We start from the raw sequence: 22,703 nt of genomic DNA, 5'->3' as shown, positions 1-22,703 counted from the left end.
CTGGCTGGAGCACGGTGGGCAGGGAACCTTCAGATCCCATCACCGGGTCCACCTGAGGCCGAGGGCACGTTATCGTCTGCGTGTGTGACAGAATGGAACATTCTAGAAGCTATCTGAATGGAGGTGTGGGCAGGCGGTGTCAGGAGTCAGATCACTAAGCTCAATAACAGATGCTCAAGTGACAAAGGATGGGGGTCCAACTACGCTGTAAGGAGATAGCCTTTTGTTTAACTGGTGGGATGTACGCAGTTGCTCAGGACGGTGGAGGGGAGAGGCTAAGTCTGAAGGGAGGGGCCACTGAGGAGAGGCAGCTTTATAAACAGAGGGACAGGGACTTCCCTGGTGGCGCAGTGGCTAATACGCCACGCTCCCAATGCAGGGGGTACAGGTTCGATCCCTGGTCGGAGAATGAGATCCCACACGCATGGTGCAGCTGAGAGTTTGCATGCCACAACTAAGACCCAGTGCAACCAAATAAATAAATATTATTAAAAATAATAATAATAAATAGAGGAACAAAGGTAAGAATTACAGCAGGCGTCTCATCAGAGACCATGTCAGCCAGAAAAGAGTGACATGTTTTAAATGCTGAAAGGAAAAACAAACAAACAAAAGAAATCTGTCATCCCTGAAATCTATACACAGTGAAATAGTTTTCAAAAATGAAGGAGAGGGCTTCCCTGGTGGCGCAGTGGTTGAGAATCCGCCTGCTGATGCAGGGGACACGGGTTCGTGCGCCGGTCCGGGAAGATCCCACATGCCGCGGAGCAGCTGGGCCCGTGGGCCATGGCCGCTGAGCTTGCGCGTCCGGAGCCTGTGCTCCGCAACGGGAGAGGCCACAACAGTGGGAGGCCCGCATACCGCAAAAAAAAAATTAAAATTAAAAAAAAAAAGATGCAATACAGCCAAATAATTAAAAAATAATAAAATAAAAATGAGTTGGAACGTGTTTCTTCCTCCATTTTCTGAAAACGTTTGTGACATATTGTTTTTGTTTTTGTTTGTTTTCTGTAAACGTTCAGCAGGGAAGCCTGGTGTTTTGGAATTTCCTTTGGGGAAGGGTTTCTAATTATATATGCAATTTCTTTAATAGCTATAGAGCTATTCAGATTTTTTTATTTCTTCTTTTGTCAACTTTGGTAATTCACCCCTTTGTGTTAATCAGCATTTCCTTCTGGTATCATTTTCCTTCGATGTGAAGGATTTCCTTTAACATTTCATGTAGTGCATTTTGCCACTAATTTATTTATTTATTTTTGCTGTGTTGGGTCTTCGTCTCTGTGCGAGGGCTTTCTCTAGTTGTGGCAAACGGGGGCCACTCTTCATCGCGGTGCGTGGGCCTATCACTATCACGGCCTCTCTTGTTGCGGAGCACAGGCTCCAGACAGACGTGCAGGCTCAGTAGTTGTGGCTCACAGGCCTAGTTGCTCCGCGGCATGTGGGATCCTCCCAGACCAGGGCTCGAACCCATGTCCCCTGCATTAGCAGGCAGATTCTCAACCACTGCACCACCAGGGAAGCCCTGAAGGATATCTTTTGCTGGGTATAGGATTCTATGTTGACATTCTTTTCTTATAGACTTTTAAAAATATCATTCTCCTGTCTTCTGGGTTTTGTTGTTTCTGGGGGGAATTCACTGTTTACTCTTACCTTTGTTCTCTGTAATGTGTCCTTTACTTCTGGCTGCTTTTATGATTTTTCTCTTCATTATTAGAGAATTATAACAAATTATAACAGTTTGATATGCAGTGTCTTGGTGTGGTTTTCTTTGTACTTATCCAGTTTGGGGTTTGTTGAGATTCTTGGATATTTGAATTTATAACTTTATCAAATTTGGAAAGTTTTTAGACATTATTTTTTTTCCCAGTTCTGCCGTATTCCGTCTTTTCTCTCTTTCTGGAACTCTGATTACATGTTTATTGGACAGCTGATATTGTCACACATGTCACTGAGTCTCTAAGGAGCTCCAGTTTGGATAGTTGCTATGTTTGCACACTCATAAATATTTTCTTCTACCATGTCTAATCAATGTGCTTTTGAGCCCATTCAGTGCATTTTTCACTCTGGATATTGTATTTTTTAGTTCTAGAAAAATATAATACTCTGGTTCTTTTTTTTATTTTATATTTCTCTTCTCATTATGTTCATGTTTCCTTTAAATGCCTGAACGTCTTTATAATAGCCCTTATAAAGTCCTTGTATGATAATTCAATAATCTCTGCCATTTATGGCTCTGGTTCTTATGATTGATTTTCTCCTGGTTATGGGTCATCTTTTCCTACATCTTAGTATGCCTATTAATTTTGGATTGGATGCTGCTGGACATTGTAAATGTTACATTGTTGGGTGTCTGAATTGTGTTTTCTTTCTTTGAAGAATGTTGCGATGGGGCCGGGGAGGTCAGATAGCTGAGTTACTTATAGATATGCTAAATGCTTTCTAGTCTTGTATTTGTGCTTGTTAGTGTGGGTCTAAAGCAGTGGTTCTAAATCAGATACAACTTTCCCCTAACCCCCAACCCAGGATATCGGAAAACATTTTTGGTTGCTACAAACCGGAGGGTGCCACTGTCATCTAATGATTAGAGATCAGGAATGCTGTTCAGTATCCTGCAATGCACAGGAAAGCCCCCCAAAACAAAGAATTATCCTCCCCCCAAAATATCAACAGTACCAAAGATGAAAAACCCCTTCTAGAGTACTTATAACCTGGGACCAGTGTTACCCTACTGTTGGGATAGCTACTCGATGCCCACATATTCAAGAATGTTTCTCTGCTCTCCAGTCTGGCTAGTTGGAACTCTAACATCTCCCGATCTGATGTTAGCGCTGGAAATTGTTCAGCTTACAGCTTCCTGGTAATTATAGGAACAGCCTGGTGGGAGTCTTACCCTACACATGCACAGTTTAATATTTAGCCAAAACTCAAGGAACCCATGCAAATTGCTGGAGCTCTTTCTCTGCATAACTTCCTCCTTTCCAGTATTCTGTGCCACAAATTCCAGTGGCCTGAGGCTTCCTGACCTCTAATAGCTGACATTTCAACTAAATGAGACCTCCAGGCTCTGTTGCGGTTGCTCCTTCTCTGTGCTTGGTCTGTAAAGAGCCTCCAGGCAGAAAGCCTGGGTGATCAAAGGGTTTTCCGTGTGTCTCTCGCATTTCTGCAGATGTTGCAAGAGAAGGCACTAACTCCCTTTATTTCTCTCTTTTCAAAGATTTTGGCATAGTAAAGAAACTTGAAAGATAGATAGTGTTTCCCTCTGGAGCAAAGAGCAGGTTTGTGTACCGTCCAGTGTCACGAAGGTGAAGTAGGTTTACTCCCCACTGAAAATGATCCTGGTTCCCTAAGCTCAGGGTCTCTCTCCTGTAATGCAACCCACTACATGTGCATGTGTCACCTGGACCTCTTCACATCGCCCCACGGGAATTGGGACTCGAGGAAGCAGTGCAAATGCTGATACTCTAGCCACTGCTATTGCTCTGAGTAATAACATCCTTTGTCTCTGTCCTGGGAGTCTTGTGTCTTCTGCCAGCATCCATGAAACAGTATGAAGCTAACTTGTTAACTTGTAAGGAGGGTAAATTCTCAGATTCCTTCACAGTTCTTGACACATCTGTCATATACTAGGCACTACACTAGGCTCTGAATACAGGAAGTGAACCACACCACTAGACTGCAATCTTCAGTCTAGTGGGGGAGACAAAGACAAACAAATATATAGTTTTTAAATGGCAGCAATTATTAAGAAAGAAATAAGGAAATTGCAACAAGAGAATGACAAGGGGGAAAGTAGACTGGATTAGAGGATGTCAGTAGCGGGAGCAAGGAGATAAACTGGGAAGTTATTGAAAGTGTCTAAGCAAGAAATGATGGAGGCTTGGGCTAGGGTGTGACCATGAAAAGAATATTGGGAATACTGGGAATCGAGGCTGGATGATAAAGCGGAGCCAGATCACGAATGCTCTCCCACAGGACCCTTGTAGATGCTGCTACTTCCGCTTGGAAAACTCTTTCCCTTGCTTGTCCTATGTCTGCTTTTTCTTGTCCTTCAGGCTCTGTTTTTAAAATACTAGGTTAAGAAAAAAAAAAAAAAAAAAAAACACTAGGTTAAGGAAGTTAGAGAAAGGGAGATATTCATGAATCTTGAGTTAGGATTATGTCCTAACAAAAAAAACATGACTTGCAGTGGCTTAAACAAACAGAGGTTTATTTCTCTCATATAAACAAGGAATCTAGAAGCAGTAGCATTTGTTCAGCTGCTCGGTGAGGTCAGGAACAACACCTTGGTCTTTCCTTCATGGTTACAAAATGGCTGCTGCAGCTCCTTTGTAACCACATGCAAGGCAGTATGGAAGGAGAACAGGTAGCACCAGCCAAGACTGTCTTTTTTAACAGGCCATGACAAACTTTCCCAGAAAGAAACCACTTCTATTTATTTTTCACTGGTTATAACTGTGACTCCTTTCCCTTTAGAAAATAAAGTATTTAGCTTTTTCCAGACTTTATCATGCAAGAACTTCTGGAATTCTTGAGCTAAGGAATAATATCATCAAAGAGGTGCTTTAGGAAGGCACAGGCTGAGGGCAATGGAAAAGTAGAAAGGGAAAAACTAGGAACAGAGATAAGTTAAGAGGCTATTGCTGTCAGTCAGTGGGAAGAAGGTCTGGATCAGAAAAAAAACAAATAAGAAAGTGCTTAACTTAAGAGATGTGTCTCCTCACAGCTTTAGTCATAGATATGCACGTATCTATGCTTTCATGTAAATCTGTATCATTTCTGCAAGGAGAGAGAAATTTATGTAAATAGATGTGCATTTCTGTGCATTATCTTTGTTTTTCTCTGTGTCTGTGACTGTATCATTTATTCATTCATTCAGCAAATACTTACTGAGCCCCAACTGTGTGCAAGGCAATGTGCCAGGTACTATGGGGGAACACGGACATGAATCAAACACAAATCCTACCCTTGAGGAGCTTACAGACTAGAAAGGGAGAAAACACGTATCCTCAAATAGCTAAAATGCAAATTAGTAAAATGATAAATATCATAGTTATGAAAGTTCAGAAGAGGAAGTCATTATCTTAGCTGGAGAGATAAGGGAGAAGATGGCATTTGAGGGGGCTTCCCTGGTGGCGCAGTGGTTGGGAATCTGCCTGCCAATGCAGGGGACACAGGTTCAAGCCCTGGTCCGGGAAGATCCCACATGCCACACAGCAACTGGGCCCGTGCACCACAACTACTGAGCCTGTGCTTTAGAGCCCGTGCGCCGCAACTACTGAAGCCCGTGAGCCACGACTACTGAGCCCACGAGCCACAACTACTGAAGCCCACGTGCCTAGAGCCCATGCTTTGCAGCAAGAGAAGCCACCACACTGAGAAGCCCGCGCACTGCAACAAAGAGTAGCCCCTGTTCACTGCAACTAGAGAAAGCCTGTGTGCAGCAATGAAGACCCAACGCAGCCATAAATAAATAAATAAATAAATTTTTTTAAAAAGACGGCACTTGAATTTGGTTTTAACGAATTAATAGGATGATAGAGTTACCATATGATCTAGCAATCCCACCCCCAGGCATATAGCTGGAGAAATATATATACATACACAATGGAATATTACTCAGTCATAAAAAGGAATGAAAGAATGCCATTTGCAGCAACATGGATGGACCTAGAAATTATCATACTAAGTGAAGTAAATCAGAAACAAAAAGGCAAATACCGTATATCACTTATATGTGGAATCTTAAAAAAATGATACAAATGAACTTATTTACAAAACGGAAATAGACTCGCAGAAATAGAAAACAAACTTAAGGTTACCAAAGTGGAAAGGGGGAGAGGGATAAATTTGCAATTCGAGGTTAATAGATACAGACTACTATATAAAAAATAAATAAACAACAAGGACCTACTGTATAGCACAGGGAACTATATTCAATATCTTGTAATAATCTATAATGGAAAAGAATCTGAAAAGGAATAGATACATATGTATAACCGAATCATTTCGCTGTATACCTGAAACATTATAAATCAACAATACTTCAATAAAAAATATTTTAAAAAAGAAAGAATAGGATGGAGGGAAGGAATGTGGGCAGGGAGCAAGTGACCGTGGAGCATTCTTACCTTACTGGCTAGAAAAGGTGGTGAAAAATAAGCCTGAAAGAAAACTGATCTAAAGAATTTGGTGGGTTTTTTGTATATACTAGCAAATATTTATTGGACTCCTACCAAAGATACGGTACTGTGCTAGATCTTGAATTTCTGTACCTGATTATATGTCTGTGTTTCCATGTATGTGTGCCTGTTTGAGAACATGCATATGTTTCACAGTGTGTACATACTTTTGTGTGTCTCCCTCTCTGTTTTAATAGTCATTTTCTTTGTGTGTACATTTTTACACCTAACTGTATCCCTGTGTTCACAGACGGCCAGCAGGTGGCGCCACAAAATCATAACTAGCAAGGACAATTCTGCCTGTTCCAGCCAAGTAGCCATCTCAGACCCTGTGAGGCCATGGAGAGATCCTGAGGCCCTTGTTTAGCTGGGGATTCGTTTAGCTGTTTCCATCATTAGCATTATTCACCACTGTATTCCCATGCCTGGCACAAAACCTGGCAAATTGAAAGCCTCCTTAAATGTGTATTCATGAAATGCTAACATGCCCCATGGGAGAAGTGGGAGATGGGGGGAGCCAGGGAAAGAAGTACAGAGAAGGTGGTCCGCCAGTAAAGACCCCACAGGAAGTGGGATTTCAGTCACACTCATAGAAGTCATAGAAGATCCGGAGGGGGATGTGTGATAAAACCATAAACTCAGCCATTGCTGTCACTCATGGGGCTTCCCCTCCTTATAATGTGGCATCTGACCCTGATCCTTTCCTTCGCCTTTTATTTAGTGCCTAGTAAGTACTAGTAAGTAAGACCTGTGGGACACACCACCTCTGCTCTCTAGGAGCTTACAATCCAGGAAGAGAAATAAAGTTTATTTTTAAAAAATTTCTTATATGCACGATCTGGATTTGGATCCTGGCCTAGAAAGGAAAAGGAGACATTGGACAGTGGGCAAAATTTTAATGGGATCTGGAAATCTGAATGGGTTGCACACAGGTTATAGAACAGTGTACTTGCTTTTGAAGAAATATACTCAGTGAAATATTTAGGGGTGGAATGGCATCATGTCTGCAGCTTGCTCTCAGATTGAACAGAAAAGGAATAACGATAATGGCCGGAAAGGAAGGAAATGGTCAATGTTAATGATTGTAGAATCTGATTTAAGGAGCTAAGAGAGCTGTTTATACTCTTCTTGCAACTTTAAGTTTGAAATGATTTCAAAATAAATTTTGTTTTTAAATTTTTAAATAATAATAATAATTACAACCCATAAACCCTCTCTGCCTATTGCTGAGAATGTTCCTTCCTGCCCCATGTGAGAAGGGCTCTGTTAGGGACAGAGGCACAGAGCTGCAAGAGGGTCCAGCTGGGTCTATTCGGAGACCCTCTGGATCCTGGCACTTCCTCCCCAACCCCTTCCCACCCTGGCTGCCTCAGGAGACTGGCTCTCTCTCTCCCCTATCTGGGCTACCCCAAGGTCTCACCCTTTTCAGAGCCCACATCTGTGATTTCTCCCACCCATGCTCTCCGTGCCGGCACAGGTACCCCACTCCCCCATCAGCCTGTTTAGGAGAGGAAGGTCTCTGACTGCCCACAGGGATTACCACTCTGGGCGTTTCACACAAGAACACAGGTCCCACCTTCACTTTGCTCCCCTAGGAGAACTGAGGCTCAGAGTTTTGCAGCAAAAACCTTGAACCAACAAAGATCTACTCAGTGGGACCAATTTCAGGTCAGCTGCACATAGCAGGGGCCTGGACTATAAAACACTTTAATGGTCTGGCTGAGTTATCACAGATGGGTCTGGCTGCTTCCCCATCTCTCGGCCGTCCTCCCCATTGCCTCACTCCTTTCTCTGAGCTGCCAGCAGCACGCGGTGCTGCATATGTCAGGCCATTGCCAGTCAAGGCCGCCTCGTGGCCCTCTGAGGAATCCCACATACCTCAGCCTGGCACTCGGGACCGTCTGCAAAGTGGACCCAGTTCCTGCTCCAGCTGTTTCTCCCATTATTCCTTTGCACCCGCTTTTGCCCTACATTCTTAGTGTCCTGGATGTGCTCACACTTTCCCTCCCCCACACCTATGCTGATGCACTTCCTCTGCCCTGGAAGGGCCTCCTTCCCCATCTCCGCCTGGCAAATGCCCATCTACCTCTCAAGGCCCACTTCAAATGTGACCTCTTCCCTAGGCCTTTCATATTCCACCCCAACCTGATCTGGCCTCTTTCTCCTCTCTTGGCAATTATTGTCAGCTTCATTACCTTAATGCTTTATTTTTGGAATGCCAATTCCTTCTATGCGACTCTAAGCTCTGCAAGGGAGAAATCTGTCTCTTATCCACTCAGTACCTAGCAACCTGTTGGACATGCAGTAGGTGTTCAATAAATGCATAGGAGGTAATATGGCTAAGTGTGTTTGCTGTTACTTCACTGAGGCACAGGTCCACAGAACCGTGAACTCCGAGGGACACAGAATGCGGGAGCTCTTTGCAGGAGGAGATGGAAATAACAGCTACACTGAGCTCCTGTTAGGTGCCCTCTGGCCCTGACCCCATCCCCATCTGGCTCCCAGCCTCCTCAATCCTCAAGGACACACTTTAAAAATATCTCCCCTCCTTGCCTCCCTCCTCTCTGCTATGCCTTTCTCCTTTCCCTTCCTTTCTCTCCCCTAACACCCTCGGGCTCCTACCCACAGAACACGGGGGAGAAAACAGAGCTGAGGGATTCCCCACCAGCTTCTGAGCACTGAGATGAGGAAGTGATTATCAGAGGCCGCTGTCTTGGTCAGTTCCTGTTTCTGGAGCGAAGATGCCAAAATCTGTTCCTTTTTCTTGTGAAAAATGTACGAGTTTTGATTTCCAAAATTCCCAGAAGCAAGACTGTCACTGTGAGCCGTCTGTGTTTCTGTCTGCATCTGTATGGAAGGTCCGCCAAGGCCTCCTCGGCCTGCTCCTTGTGGGCCAGCGTCCAGGGGTGGTCTTGACAATGACACCTCACTCCCTGCCCCTCCCCATCCCCCCCCCCTCACTTGACCTGGCTGAGGAGAGACAAGTGCATTAGGACAGGCCTGCCCCTGGCCTGCTAATGCTTCCTGGGGCCTTGCAGGAGAAGTCCCTCCTCAGGGTTGGTCTGGCTGTTCAGAAGCCCCTAGAGAGGGTAGACATTTAAGCTGATAACCTGGACACAGATGTGGATTAATTTGGGAAACCCTGTCCCTGCCCTGCTCCCAGGCTTGAAACCATGAGGGGGGTGTGTGTGTGCAGACACAGCCACGCCATCCCCGCCCCCAGCCTTGGCCCGTGGCCCCATCTTCTGCGCCCCAGTCCCATCTGGAATGGGTGGAGAGTCCCACTTCATGTGGAATCAGACTCTCCTGAGCCCTCTGTGGAGAAAGGAAGAGGGCCAGCCAGGGAAGTATTGGAGGTGGAGGCGTGGAAGGGTGGGATATGCAAAAAGGCACTCAGAGCCTAAAGCCGGGGTGAGAGAGTGAGTATGGGCCTTGAGATTAAGATTAGGCTCAAGGTGTGAAAGTCAAAGTCGTCTTGGTGCCAGGCCCTCTGGGCTGTGCTTGCCTTGGGTTGGCAGGTGAGACAGAGCAGGACAGGCCTAGGTAGCAGGTTCTTTGCCTATGCATGAAGCAAAGATGAATGCTTTCTAGCAGGATCTACATTTAGCCTGCTTTTCCTTTGGCCTCTGCTTCTGTTTGTACCGTGCCTACCCAATTGTCATGCATTCATTTAACAAACATTTAAATAGCCTAGAACATTTGCAGATATCAGTGGCCACGGCTTTCCAAAAGCGTGGGCTGGGACTTTCAGAGTCCTCACTCACTGCCTGGAGCTTCATTCAGCGTCGCGCTCGGCTAGGCCCCTCGCACGCTGTGCGCTTTGTGCACCATCCCGGTTGCTGGGGCCTGAGGCCTGATCAGCAGGGGATTGAGTAGGGGTGCAGGACCGCTCCCCAGATGGCCGGCCCAGACAATCTGAGCCCGAGACAGGTTAAGGGGGCAGGAGACTGGGTAGGGCCGGGGAGTCTCTGCGGGGCCCGACCCTGTGCCCTTTCACGTGCCCTGGGAGCGCAGATGCTGGCAGTGAGTGGTGGCGGCCCTCCCAGGGAAGGGGTCCCCCTCGGTCCCCAGAGCTGGGAGCCGGGTCAGCCCTCGCCAGCGCCGCGCCCTCCCCGAGGCCCGAGGGAGGCGCCGCGGGAGGAATTCCAGCCATTTCCTCTGCGCCGCGCGGTATGTGGCCTGCTCGCTGCCCGACCGCAGAGCGGCCCGGAGGTGGGGGCTGGCGGCGCGGGCCGGTCACCAGCCGCGTCTGGCAGCTGCCCTGGCCTCGCCGTCCCGCTCCAGATTCCCGGCTGGCCGCCCCTCGTCCCGGGCAACCAAACCGGCCCTGGAGCGGCCCGGGGCCGGCGCGGCGCTGCCGGGACCCCGGCTCCTCCCCGCGCGGCCGCAGCCGGCGGAATCGCTCCCGCCCCAAGGCCGCCTGCCTCCTCGGTCCCCGCCGCGCACCCTAACCCGCGGGTCCCCCGAATCTCAGTTTGACACTGAAGGTGGCCTTTGCTACGTCACCTTGGGGCACGTCCCTTAGCCTTTCTAAGCGTCAGTTTCTCCACCTGTGAAATGGGCATCCTGACAATAGTGCCACCTCATTTGTGCCGCCCTGAGGTTAAATGAGAAAAGGAACGTGCTGGAGCAATGTCAACGATGTTTTCGTTTCTCTAGGTATCGCTGCTGTCCTCAGCTCTCCTGGATCTTCCGCCCACCCTGCCCAGGGCCTCTTCTCCATACTAGTGCTCGGTGGAGCAGTCGGGGCGGCTTTACAGGTAGGCACTGCAGACGGCCGCCTCAAGGACCGGCGGTAGACTCTTCCTCGGGATTATCTGCCCGCTAGGTTCTTGAAAAACCTAAGGGACAGTTATTTCATTTTTTAAATGATGTCATCGCCGTCTGACATCAACCTGGCCCGTAGAGACTAGGGGAAGTTGAGGGTGCGGACCGGGATGGTAGGTCCGCAGACGTGGACTCTACATGCCGGTCTCAACAGACGCTGGGCCACCACGTGCTCTCTGGGCTCCTCTTTCAAAGTGCAGATCCTCCACCCGGAGCCCCAGGGAGAACGAACATTCAGCTTTAACTCTGCGCTAGAGCAGCGAGAAAGGGAAAGTCAGAGCCCCTAGGCGACTGGGAGGGTGGGTCCACTTCCCCTGCCGCCCACCCCCGCCCACGGCTGCGGTAAATGTGACACTGAGCGGAGTCGGAAAGCCCCGGGTTTCACCGGGCCTGACCGCCGACTGCTTTGCAGACGCAGCACCGAGGAGCCGCTCTGCCGCGGTGTTCCCCCAGATGGCTCCTTGTTTTGATTTTGAAACTTCCATTCCAGCCAGAGCCCCAAGGCCGAGAATCAGCCCTTGCAGCAAGACGTGCTCCCCTCGTTCCCCCCACACACGCTACAGCCACAGACCGCATAAATCCAGGTGGAGACAGGTCCAGAAACACAGGTGCTATAAATATCCCAGTGCGGCGAGCGAGGAGACACAGCTCCCGGGCAGCCCCTCCCCACCCACCCTCCTCTGAGCCCGGCACTTCCGGCCATCGCTGCGCTGCAGGCTGCTCTCCGAGTTGGGAGGGGCGGGCTCCATCCGTAGCAGAGGCCTGGCTTCCTTTTCCTCGCCCGAGACCCCCTGACTGCCTGACCTGAGGATTTTCTCTCCACTCAGGGTACACCTCCCGAACTCCCAATCGCAGACCGTTTCCTCCCTCCCCAGGTATTTTTTAAAGGCTTCTCCCAGGGACCCCAGGCTGTGGCCAGTCTTGCTGAAATGCTGACTTCTCTTTCAAGATGGATGGGGGATGCTGCCTTAGGTTAGAAGGCAACGAACGAAATCACATTTTTAAATGTAAAATTTGATTCTAAATTTTTGATGGTGCTTTTCGTTTTGGTGGAGGTGGGGACGCACGACGGTGGAGAACAGGCTGCAGGCAGAGTAAATCGAAAAGAGGGGAAAGAACCAGGAGCTTGGTGTGGCTTTCTGAGCCAGTCTCCTGAGGCTGGGACTTGATGGGGTGCAGCTCCCTGAGAAGGAGCCTGTAGGACACAATAAGACTGCACTGGGAAAAAGGTTAATGAAGTTCCACCACCTGGGCTAAGGGATTCAGACACAAAAAATTATCCCCAGGAAACTCGGAGATCTGATGACTCCAGGAGAGGGTGGCAAAGAGCAAGGCAGGTTTGGAGATAATGAGTGAAACAGATCTGAACCACCAGTTTTCAAATGTGTCTGTAAAAATAAGCTTTAACTAAATGCTAAATAAAGCCCTGGTTTAAAAAATGAAGTCACACTCCACTTCCAATGTGGGCACTTGCTGTGCTAAGGAAGCACTTGGTCAGCTCATCCCGCTGAATCCTACTTAGAATGTACTATTAATTCCCCATTTTACAGATGAGAAAACTGAGGTCAGAGAGGCTAATTAACTAGTAGAGAAGAGTTTCACACTCAGGGATCTGACTCCAGTGGTTACCTGTGGAACCTCTGCTGTAGGGTAATCAGCTCTGATGGTCTCTCTGACCAGAGATTGGCATGACTCCACTTCAGCCAGGAAGACATTGCCATAACACCCGCCTGCCTCTAGTAGACCCAAGTGATTGCAGCCTCATTGAACTTGATGGCATTCCTGAGGGGACCAGGCAACCTACCGTTAAGACCCCAGTGTATGTAGAGGAACAAACTCTCCGTAGGAGGAGGACTCTGAATGGACTGGATGCAGTCACCAAGGTCAGCCCTTCCTGTGTGATTCCAGGACCACAGGGAGCCCCAAGTGGCCTCCTTACTAAAATCAACCATAAAAGAACCATTGTGCTTAACACAGAACCAGATGTGTGCTTATATTTACACAGGTCACTGCTATCTCACCTTGGGCCATGGGCCAAGGCGACCCAAAGGTATATTGTCTCTGGCTTTCCTAGCATTTTTAAAAAGTTAATTACCAAACGTTTAAAATTGGAAGATTGTGCAGAAATATCTGGATTTTTTTTTTAGCTTCTCCCCGCTAATCTTTAAGAGCTGGCCACACTGATATGTACTCTATGGTCCACCCCAGTCCCAGCCATCCCATCCCATTTTTTATTCCCACCCTCCTGCTTGGCCCATTGACATTTGAATTTGCTGACCCCCATCTTCCTCACTAAAATGCAGTTACTCACTAAAGAGGTAACTGTTGAGTCTAACTAGTCACATACCAGTTTGGCTATCTTTTCTGGAGAGCTGGTTAAAGTAGAATAGTTGAGGTAAGTTAAAGTGAGGGTAGGAGAGAAAGTGGGGTTCCCCCAAACAAAGCATCAGGCCATACCAGAACAGAACAGATTTCTGAGTTCCCAGAAGACCACAAGATGAGAAATTGGTGTTCAAACAGCTGACATGGATGTCAGAACATCACCTGTTTCCCAGGAGCTCATCCTTTCATTGAACTTAGCAAACACCACTCTTTTAATAGCATCCTGGGCTGCCTTTCCCAAACCTGCTTCTGGAAGTGCCTTGGGGAATGTCCAGAAGCAAACCCTGGAGGTGATTAGAGGGCTGCCGACTCAGGCTATGAGCGAGCCCAAAGGAATGGGGCTGGCTTTCAACCAGGACAGAGCTGAGCCCAGAGGAGGAGCTGAATGAAGACGAGGGGTTTGAGCAGCCAGGAACTGAAGCACGATCTCATTCACCAAGATGGTGAGCAGCTGTGTTCTCTGAAACGTGGACCACATGAGGGAAAACCATCTTTCCCGAACTTAGAAGCTTTTCTGCCAAAGCAGTTTATCGTGCATGCAGAGAAGTGAAAAGGTTTTGTATGGAGACCTAAGAAGGGATGAGATGGGCTTTGACGGACTGTCTGATAGACCTCGGGGCAACCTCAGCCTTCCCCAAATGCTCATCTGGGAGAGTTTCAGCCCTGTGAATATTTGAACTCAGGCCTTTTTGGCAGTAATCCATGGGACAAGTGTGTCAACAGAGCCCCAGATGTGTACTCTGGGGTGTGGAGGGCGTGAATGTGATGAAGTACTTTTAGGGCTTTTAGAGAAACAGGAAATACACTTATCAGAGACAGGAAAATCTATTCAACTTCTTTCAAAACCAGTGGATAACATGGCCATCAGAATTGTCACAACTGCTAGGTGAAGCCTTTGGAAAAGACAACAGATTAGCAGCAAAGGGGTAGGAGAGGCCCCTTCGGGGAGTCACCAGGCTGGGACAGGGACACACTCTATTCAGAGAGCCTCCTCTACCCTCCTGCATCATCAGGAGCCCCTGAAATCCCAGCACTCAGCCTTGCCGCCATCATCTGTGCATTGTGTCCTCGTTCCTGTTCATGTCAGTCCTAAAATCTCCCTGGCTCCCAGAGGCCCTGTCTTTCCCCTATTCTGCGGCCTCTCCCACCCTCCCCAAGTCCTGAAACTCTTCCTCCGTGACCTCTGGGGTTCGTAATCCGTGATTAGCAAACTCTCCTTTATCCTCAACCTGTTCTCTGAGCATCCTTTAAACTTCTTTCCCTAAGGGACACCAGCTCTCCCCTGAGTTCACTGCTGCCCTCACAGCCTTCTCCGGCAGGGCCTGATTTTTTTCTCTCACAGCCCCTGTCCCTAGACCTGGAGGTGAGATAGGTGTCCTCCTTACTGGTCATTGTCACCTTTAGAAGTATTCCCTTGCACACCACGTTGAATTTCAAGTTATCAAATTATACCAATCACTGCTGTCTTCTCCTGACCCCCAGGCATTATTTTGCAAATATTCTAGGTCTTGGTTCACTGTCCCTCTCACCAACACTGTCTTAACTCTTGGCAATTCAGTATAGAGTAGATGACCCTTCCAATACCCCAGCCTCTCAGTCTCTTGAATTGCTCTCCTCCAGTGAGTTTCCCTCCCCTCAACCCATAGCTGTGATTACACACAACTGCAGTCCCTCCATGATCTCAATTTCGTGCGTCCTCCTAGCTTTCCAGCTCACCTCCTTGCTTGATCTCAGCCATCCTCTGACCCCACCAGAGCCTCCAATATGTTGATCCCACCACCTCTCTGTGTTGCCCACCCCTTTGATGTTCTTACTCCCCTCCTGACCCAGTGTAAATTTCATGGCCATACCTAGCCAGAGAAATACACACAGCCCCACTGCTTGACCTCATTTGAAGTTCATGCTGATGAAACTTAAGTGGGCCCTTAATGCTGCCCAACAGTCATACGTATGTTTCCCTCATCCAGTCACTCACCTGTGCTCCTGGATGACAGTTTCGTACCTTCTTTTCTCTTCCCAAACTCTTAATATTCCCTTCCCATTCTCACTCTCAGCTGAATTCTAAAAGAATCTAATTGGATTCTTTTTTCACTGGGAAAAGAGAAGCAACAAGAGGAGAAATCTGCAGATTCCCACCATCACATTTATCCCCTGTCCAGCAGTTGCATCTTCACAGTTTGCCTTTCCACCTACTATCAGAGATGACCCATCCATCAAAAGCAAATTCCTCCACTTGCACAGGCAACCCAGTCCCTCTCACCTACTCATGGACATTACTCAGCAATTCTTCCTACACCAAATTATTACTCTCTGCTGGATTCTTTCCATCAGCACACAAACATGCTATTATTTCCCACATCTTAAAAAAAAAAAAAAAAAAGCCTTTTAATGACTGTACTTCCCTTGGCAGCCTCTCTCCCATTTGTTTGCTCCCCTTTAGAGCAAATTCCTCGGAAGAATCATCTGTACTTGCTATGTCCGGTTCCTCTCCTCCAGTTCTCTCTTAAACCAACCCCAAATCAGGCCTATATCCCTCAGTGCTCCACAGAAATTATTCTAGTCCAAGTTACCATGGCTTACTAAATCCAGTGGTCACTTCTCAGTTCTCGTCTTATTGATTAATAACATCTGATATTATCATCCACATCCTCCTCCTTGATACACGTTCTTCCCTGGACTTCCAGAACACCTCACTCTCTTGGTTTTCCTCCTCTCTCACTGCACCCACCTTCTTGGTCTCTTTTACTGGCTCCCCCTCTTTTCCCTGACCTCTAAGTGTTGACATGCCCAGGGCTCAGACCTCAGTCCTCCACTCTTCCTTATCTACCTCTTTTGATGATCTCATCTAGATATGTGGTTTTAAATACAATCTATGCACCCATGACCCACATTTATATCTCTAGTTCAGACCTCTGCCCTGAACTCTAGACTCACATATCCGACTGTCTGCCCCACAGCTCCAAACTCAAAATGTCCAAAACTAAACTCTTGAGATGCTCCCCAAACTTGATCTACCTGCAATCTTTCCTATCACAGTGGATGGCAACTCTGTTCTTTCAGTGGCTCAGGCCAAAACACTGAGTTATCCTTGACTCTTGTCTTCCTCTCACATACACATCAGATCTGACAGGAATTAACTCTACCAACAGAATGCATCCGGAATCCAACCACTTCTTACCTCCTTTATGGCTGCTGTCCTAGTCAAAGCCACCGTCATCTCTCACCTGGATTACTGCTGTGTCCTCCTATCAACAGTCTCCCTGCTTCTACTCTGGCCTTCAACACAGAAGCCAGAGTGATTTTTTTTTTTTTTTTTTGGCCGCACCTTGGGGCTTGTAGGATCTTAGTACCCCGACCAGGGGTCAAACCCCATGCCCCCTGCAATGGAAGTGCGGAGTCCTAACCCCTGGGCCTCCAGGGAATTCCCAAGAGTGATCCTTTTAAAATGTACTTTAGGGGCTTCCCTGGTGGCGCAGTGGTTGAGAGTCCGCCTGCCGATGCAGGGAACACGGGTTCGTGCCCCGGTCCGGGAAGAGCCCACATGCCGCAGAGCAGCTGGGCCCGTGAGCCATGGCCGCTGAGCTTGCACGGCCGGAGCCTGTGCTCCGCAACGGGAGAGGCCACAACAGTGAGAGGCCCGCAAAAATTAAAAAAAGAAAAAAAAAAGTACTTAAGACCACATCGCTCTCTAATCAAAACTTCAAAAGCCCCCTCTCCCCTGTTTCTTTTAGGGTTACTCTTTAATAACTCCCCATTTCTCTCAGTGTAAAAACGGAAGTCTTTACAATGGCCAAAGAGTTCCTGCATTATCTGCCCACTCCTCCCACCACTCACCTCCCTGGCTCCCTCTTCGGATTATTTTATTTTATTTATTTATTACTTTTTTAAATTTTGACCACACCACGTGACTTGGGGGAATCTTAGTTCCCTGACCAGGGATCGAACTCGGGCCCCCAGCAGTGGAAACACAGAGTCCTAATCACTGCACCACCAGGGAATTCCCTGTCTTCCTCTTTGAATACTCCCTTCCTCACTCATTCTGGAAGTCCAGCCTCCCTGATGTTATTCAAACACACTAGGCGTGTTCCCACAGTGAGGTCTCTGCTCTAGCTTTACCCTCTACCTGAACGCTGTTGCCCCAGAAATCTACTTGCCAACCTTCTCACTCCTTCAGTCTTTAGATTCTCACCTTTTCAATGAGACCCATTTGACCACCCTGTGTAATACTGAAACTTTCCCTTTCCCTACACCCTGACACTCTTGATCACCCTTAACCTGCACAACCTTGTTCTTTTTTGTCCCCATAGCATTTATTATCTCCTAGCATACTATGTAATTTATATATTTATGTTTATTGCTTATTATCTATCTTCCCCTAACCCCACCCCCACAGGGATCTTTCTCTGTGTTGTTCACAAATGTATCCTAAATGCCTAGAACAGTGCCTGACACATGGTAGGGAAACAATATGTATTTTTTTGGAATGAATGAAAATAATCCAGGCAGAGAGGGACTTACTCCCTCGCCCATCAGCAATGTCTGGGCCAAGAGCAAAACAGAAAATGGAACCAGAAAAAGCAGTTGGAGCTGACCATAAACACATGATTCATGGACAAAGTCAGGTCAAGTTGGAATGAACAAACTGTGTGCTCATAATTGATAGATAGATAGATGATAGATAGATAGATGATAGATAGAATCTCCCACATGGTAGGTAATAAAGCAACTTTATTTACCACATATAGAGTAAATAAAAGCCTGGGCCAATGACACCGACTTATCCGATTCCCATCATTGTCAATTGCTTTTTAGCTGTTCTCTAAGTGAGCCAGTTACAGTTGACCCTTGAACAACGTGGAGTTTGAACTGCCTGGGTCCACTTATACATGGATTTTTTCAACAAATGTACAGTCGGCGCTCCCTTTTCACGGGCTTTGCATTAGGGGATTCAACCAACCATGGACAGCCGATTAAAATTTGATCTGGGGTTTGCTGAATCCGAGGACATGGAGGATTGACTATATTCAGTGGACTATGCCATGTTATATAAAGGACTTGAGCATCCACGGATTTTGGTATTTGCAGGGACCCCTGGAATCAGTGCCCCGTGGGTACCGAGGGACAACGGTACAGTTTGTCAGAGGCACCACAGAGAGTAAAGGCAAAAGGACGGGATCCTACAAGTGAGAACTTTGAAAAAGGAACTCCTCTCTCTTCACCTCTTCCCCTAAGTGCCTTCTCAGTAGAGGATAGTGCAGTACCAGATGTTTGGTGTAGTACCCAAGCCATTGCCTCAGAATTCTGCAATCATTGGATGCAGATGGTTAATAGTTCTGCTTGCCTGGTCCCCACATGTCCACTGTTAACAGAGGCCTTCTGGAGTCCATGCCTTCCTTTCCCATAGGGATTGCAGCTCCCAGGCTGACTGCCAATGTATTCCTTCTTGAAAGATGTCAGTGTTATGCGAGGAGCCTCTGCACTAAGGATAAACAAGTTAAATGAGGCTCCTAAGGCCCTCCAGACATTTAGTTAGAGATCCTGGGGTATCAGCCTTGTGGCTGCACCAGGGGCCTGAGGCCACAGTAGGGTCTGCGGAGAAATAGAATCTCAGAGCCTTTACAGAGTTGAGGCTTCAGCTCACAACATGCCTAAATAACTGCAGGCAAAGCTTCCAAAGGGGTCTGGGCAGAAGCTCCAGAAGATCCCCCTTGACCAGACATGAAGACCAGACCCCAATTCCCAGGACAGACTCGAACCAAATTGCCTTTTTCCAAAACAGGGCCATCCTCAGCTACACCTTTCATCATAAGGAACGTACGTGCATTGATGGAGCTCACCTAGTGCCAAGAGAGCAGCAAAAGGCATTGAAATAAGGTAAGCCTATGTCATTTCTCCATAGAAAACATTCATTCGTAAGGAAGGCATTCATCTTTGACATGAATAGGGATGACCTATGAGGTTCAGAGTAAGCACAAAACACAACAGAAGAAGCAGCACTCCTGTATAAAAATATAATTTAGGGAATTCCCTGGCGGTCCAGTGGTTAAGACTCGGCAATTTCACTGCAGTGGGCCTGAGTTTGATCCCTGGTCAGGGAATTAAGGTCCCATAAGCCATGCAGTGCAGCCAAAAAAAAAGAAATATATATATATGTGTGTGTATATATATATATATATACTAATGTATTATATATAATACATGTATTATATATCATACATATGTATATATATAATACATGTATTATATATATATTTTTTAATCAGTTAAAATATTTATCCAGTCCCATGAGAAAAAGGTCAAAGGGCTTAAGTATATTCTCAACATTCAATCTAACTTCTCTTTCTTCCACTCACAGTTGCCCCTTTTTTGTTCCTCTTCACTCTTCCAAAACTCAGCTCAAATCCTCCCCCACCCTGTGTACCTCCATCTCTCTCTCTCTCTCTCTCTCTCTCTCTCTCTCACACACACACACACACACACACACACACACACACACACACACACACACACACACAGAGGCTCTTGATGCCCTTCCTCTCAACCTGTCTCCCTGGACCTTTTCTTTTCTGTATTTCCAATGTAACGATTCCTGGCTGCTCAGGCTCCTTTCAAGTCCTAGTTCTTCCTGGTTCTTACTCTGATCAGCACAGTAGCAGACCAGCTGAGCTGGAATCTTTCTTAGGCAGTAGTCAGGTAAAGCTGTACATATTCATGGGGAGATATTGTGTAATCCTATGCCTTTCCTCCATGTCTCTTTAAAGGATGTTGTTTTAATACCCACATCCATCAGCATTTTCTTCTTAGGAGAAAAGAGAGCAAGAGAGGAAAGACAGAGTGAGAGAAGTCAGAACATGTCTGGGGAAGGAAAGACATCTTTTGATCTGCTCCTTATACGTAGCTCAGATGCCTACACTGGACAGTGCCCAGATTATCGGTGGATTCTGGGACATTCCTATGTTAGCCTAATCGAAAAAGAAAGCTGAACACAGCCAACAAGAGGTTAAGGCACAAAGTCAAAATGGAGAGGATTCTGTAGGCCTCTGAACTTGACTTGAAGCTTTCAGTGTGAAGGCAGGAGCTGGGAGAAGAGAGAAAACAGCAAATTGTGTTTTTGATTATTTTTTTTCTGATTACAAAAGTAACATATGTTCAATGTAGGAAACCAGGAAAATACAGAAAAGTACAAGAAGGGATTGAAAAAAAAAAAGAAACAACACTTGTGATCCCATCACCCAGATATAATCAATGTTAACATGTTTGTTTACCTTTCCAATTTGTTTCCACGCATATTCTTTTAATCAAATTATAAACATAGTATATATGCTCTTTTAGAAATTTTTTCTCACTTAACAGTATATCCTAATTTTTTCCCAAGTCATTAAATACTCTTCTACAATATGATTTGTTAAAGCTATTTATGATTTTGTGCTAAAGGTATGCTATCATAGATTTATCAACCAATTTTATGTGGAAGAGTATTTAGGCTTTTTCCAAGCATGGGATTTTAACTGTGGCACGGTTGTCTGCACCACCCGTTTTCAGCTAACAAGCTAACCTTGTTAGGTAAATAAGGTAACCTTCTTCCCTTAGATAAGGATAAGGATCCCTTCAAAGTTCTATACCCAAGAGAGCCCTGCCTTGACAGAAGTAACTCCTCACAAGCATTCAGCTGTCCTTGTGTTCTTCAGGGAAAGCCTGGCATTAGGACTTGAGCATCCTTATGTCTACTGGCCAGGCCATTCTTGAGCAGACAGAGAGAAAATATTTGTCATTCTAAGTCATGGAGTTGGCCCAATTTATTCAATGCATCATTCTCAAAAATATTTTTTGTGCTAGACCTGAGCTGGATATTATAGAAGAAAAGATATGGTTTCTGTGTTTCATAAACTTTTACTCTTCATGGGTTGACAAACATATAGGTGTGAAAGAGTTAGGTAGAAACAGATTATGTGTGAATGACTAAATGCTAATCTGTGGATCAAATCACAAGGGCTTTAGGAGGTGAGAAAAGTATAAGCACAAGGTGGAATCGAGTGGTTTGAGAAGACTCCATGGGACAGGTGGAGCTTGGAGGCAGGGTAGGCAAGGAACATTCCATGTGGAGGGGACACATGTGGCCAGAAAGCATAGGAAGCAAGAAGGAGGTTCATGTGGCTGCAGCTGAGGGAGAGATGGTCTGTCAGACCAGATAAGTCATATATGGGGCACATGGGTAGAGGGCCAAAAAGAAGTTTGATCCTAATTCTGTAGATATTTCCCCTTGTACTGGAGGTGGCACACCAATAAAGGAAATGTCCAGTCATATTCAAGCTGAGTTGTTTTTGTTTTTTGGTGTGTGTAGGGCCAGGGACGGTGGAGGATGGTTTATAAATAGAACTTCTCAAAGCCTTTAATATTGTTCATGTATGTGGCAAGGTCAAGAGAGGGGGAAATTGGACTTCATAAGAGTCTTTGACCACAGAACTCTTTTTATCATGGACCATCTCCTTTGGTATTCCATGAGACACAATTAGGAGCTAGTGAGTCACTGAAGATGTTAGAGCTGGAAAGTAACGCTTGAGGGAAAACAAAGTTTTGGAAGATTAATCTCATGGTAGAATGTAAGGTGAGCAAGAGAGAAGAGAGCCTGGATTCAGGCCATACAGTTAGATGATTGAAGAAAGACTCCAGATAAGTGGGCAGGGTTGAGGCACACTGAAGCAGAGAATGGAGAACAAAGCATTGATTGAACGCAGAGTCTGCTGTTGGACTCTGGGGAAGGTACAAAAGTGTCAGAGTTCCTGGGTCTTGCAGGAGTTCAAATAAGCATTAATTCAGATTTTGATTGCAAGGGACAGAAATCAACTTGAAGCAGCTTAAGCAAAAAGAGTGTTTTTAAGGAAATAGGGATACTTCATGAAGAACTGAAGCCATGTACTGGGAAGTTGGCAAAAAGTCCTGTGTCTATCTGGTCTCAGCTACTGTGTGTGTTTGCCTCATCTTCTTCATATTCTCTCTCTCTCCTCTCCTGTCCTCTAATATCCCCTCACCTTCCTTCCTTTCCCCGCTCTCCTCTCCTCTTCCTCCTCCCCTCTCCCTGTGCTCATTTGTGGAAGAAAATGGCTTCCCTACAGTTCCTGAGTTTGCATGTTGCACTAAGTTTGCATGACACAGTTCCGGCTATATCAGTAGCTAACTCTCTGTGTCTTATTCCCAATTTCATATTTCCGGTAGAAAGAGTCTTCTTGACCCAGCTTAGGACTCATTCTGTTCTGACTAGGGGGACAGGTTTTAAAATAGAAACCTGGTTGCAGAAGACTTACCCTGTGAATTAGT

General features: G+C 46.4%; 1 long non-coding RNA gene across 3 annotated transcripts in view; it reads left to right on the top strand.

The window, feature by feature from the left end:
* Positions 1–9,926: 9,926 nt before the first annotated feature.
* The window catches only part of LOC131765209 (uncharacterized), a 46,463-nt gene continuing 33,686 nt past the window's right edge, over positions 9,927–22,703 (top strand). For all 3 annotated transcript variants that reach the window (XR_010835577.1, XR_010835576.1, XR_010835575.1), the window contains exons 1-3: positions 9,927–10,109; positions 10,839–10,939; positions 19,168–19,262. This is a non-coding gene — a long non-coding RNA (uncharacterized lncRNA). The remainder of the gene's footprint in view (positions 10,110–10,838; positions 10,940–19,167; positions 19,263–22,703) is intronic.

This window comes from Kogia breviceps, chromosome 11 (assembly GCF_026419965.1).
Source record: "Kogia breviceps isolate mKogBre1 chromosome 11, mKogBre1 haplotype 1, whole genome shotgun sequence".
NCBI classification, from domain to species: Eukaryota; Metazoa; Chordata; class Mammalia; order Artiodactyla; family Physeteridae; genus Kogia; species Kogia breviceps.
The sequence above is the reverse complement of the archived record's forward strand: the minus strand, read 5'-3'. Positions and strand labels throughout refer to the sequence as shown.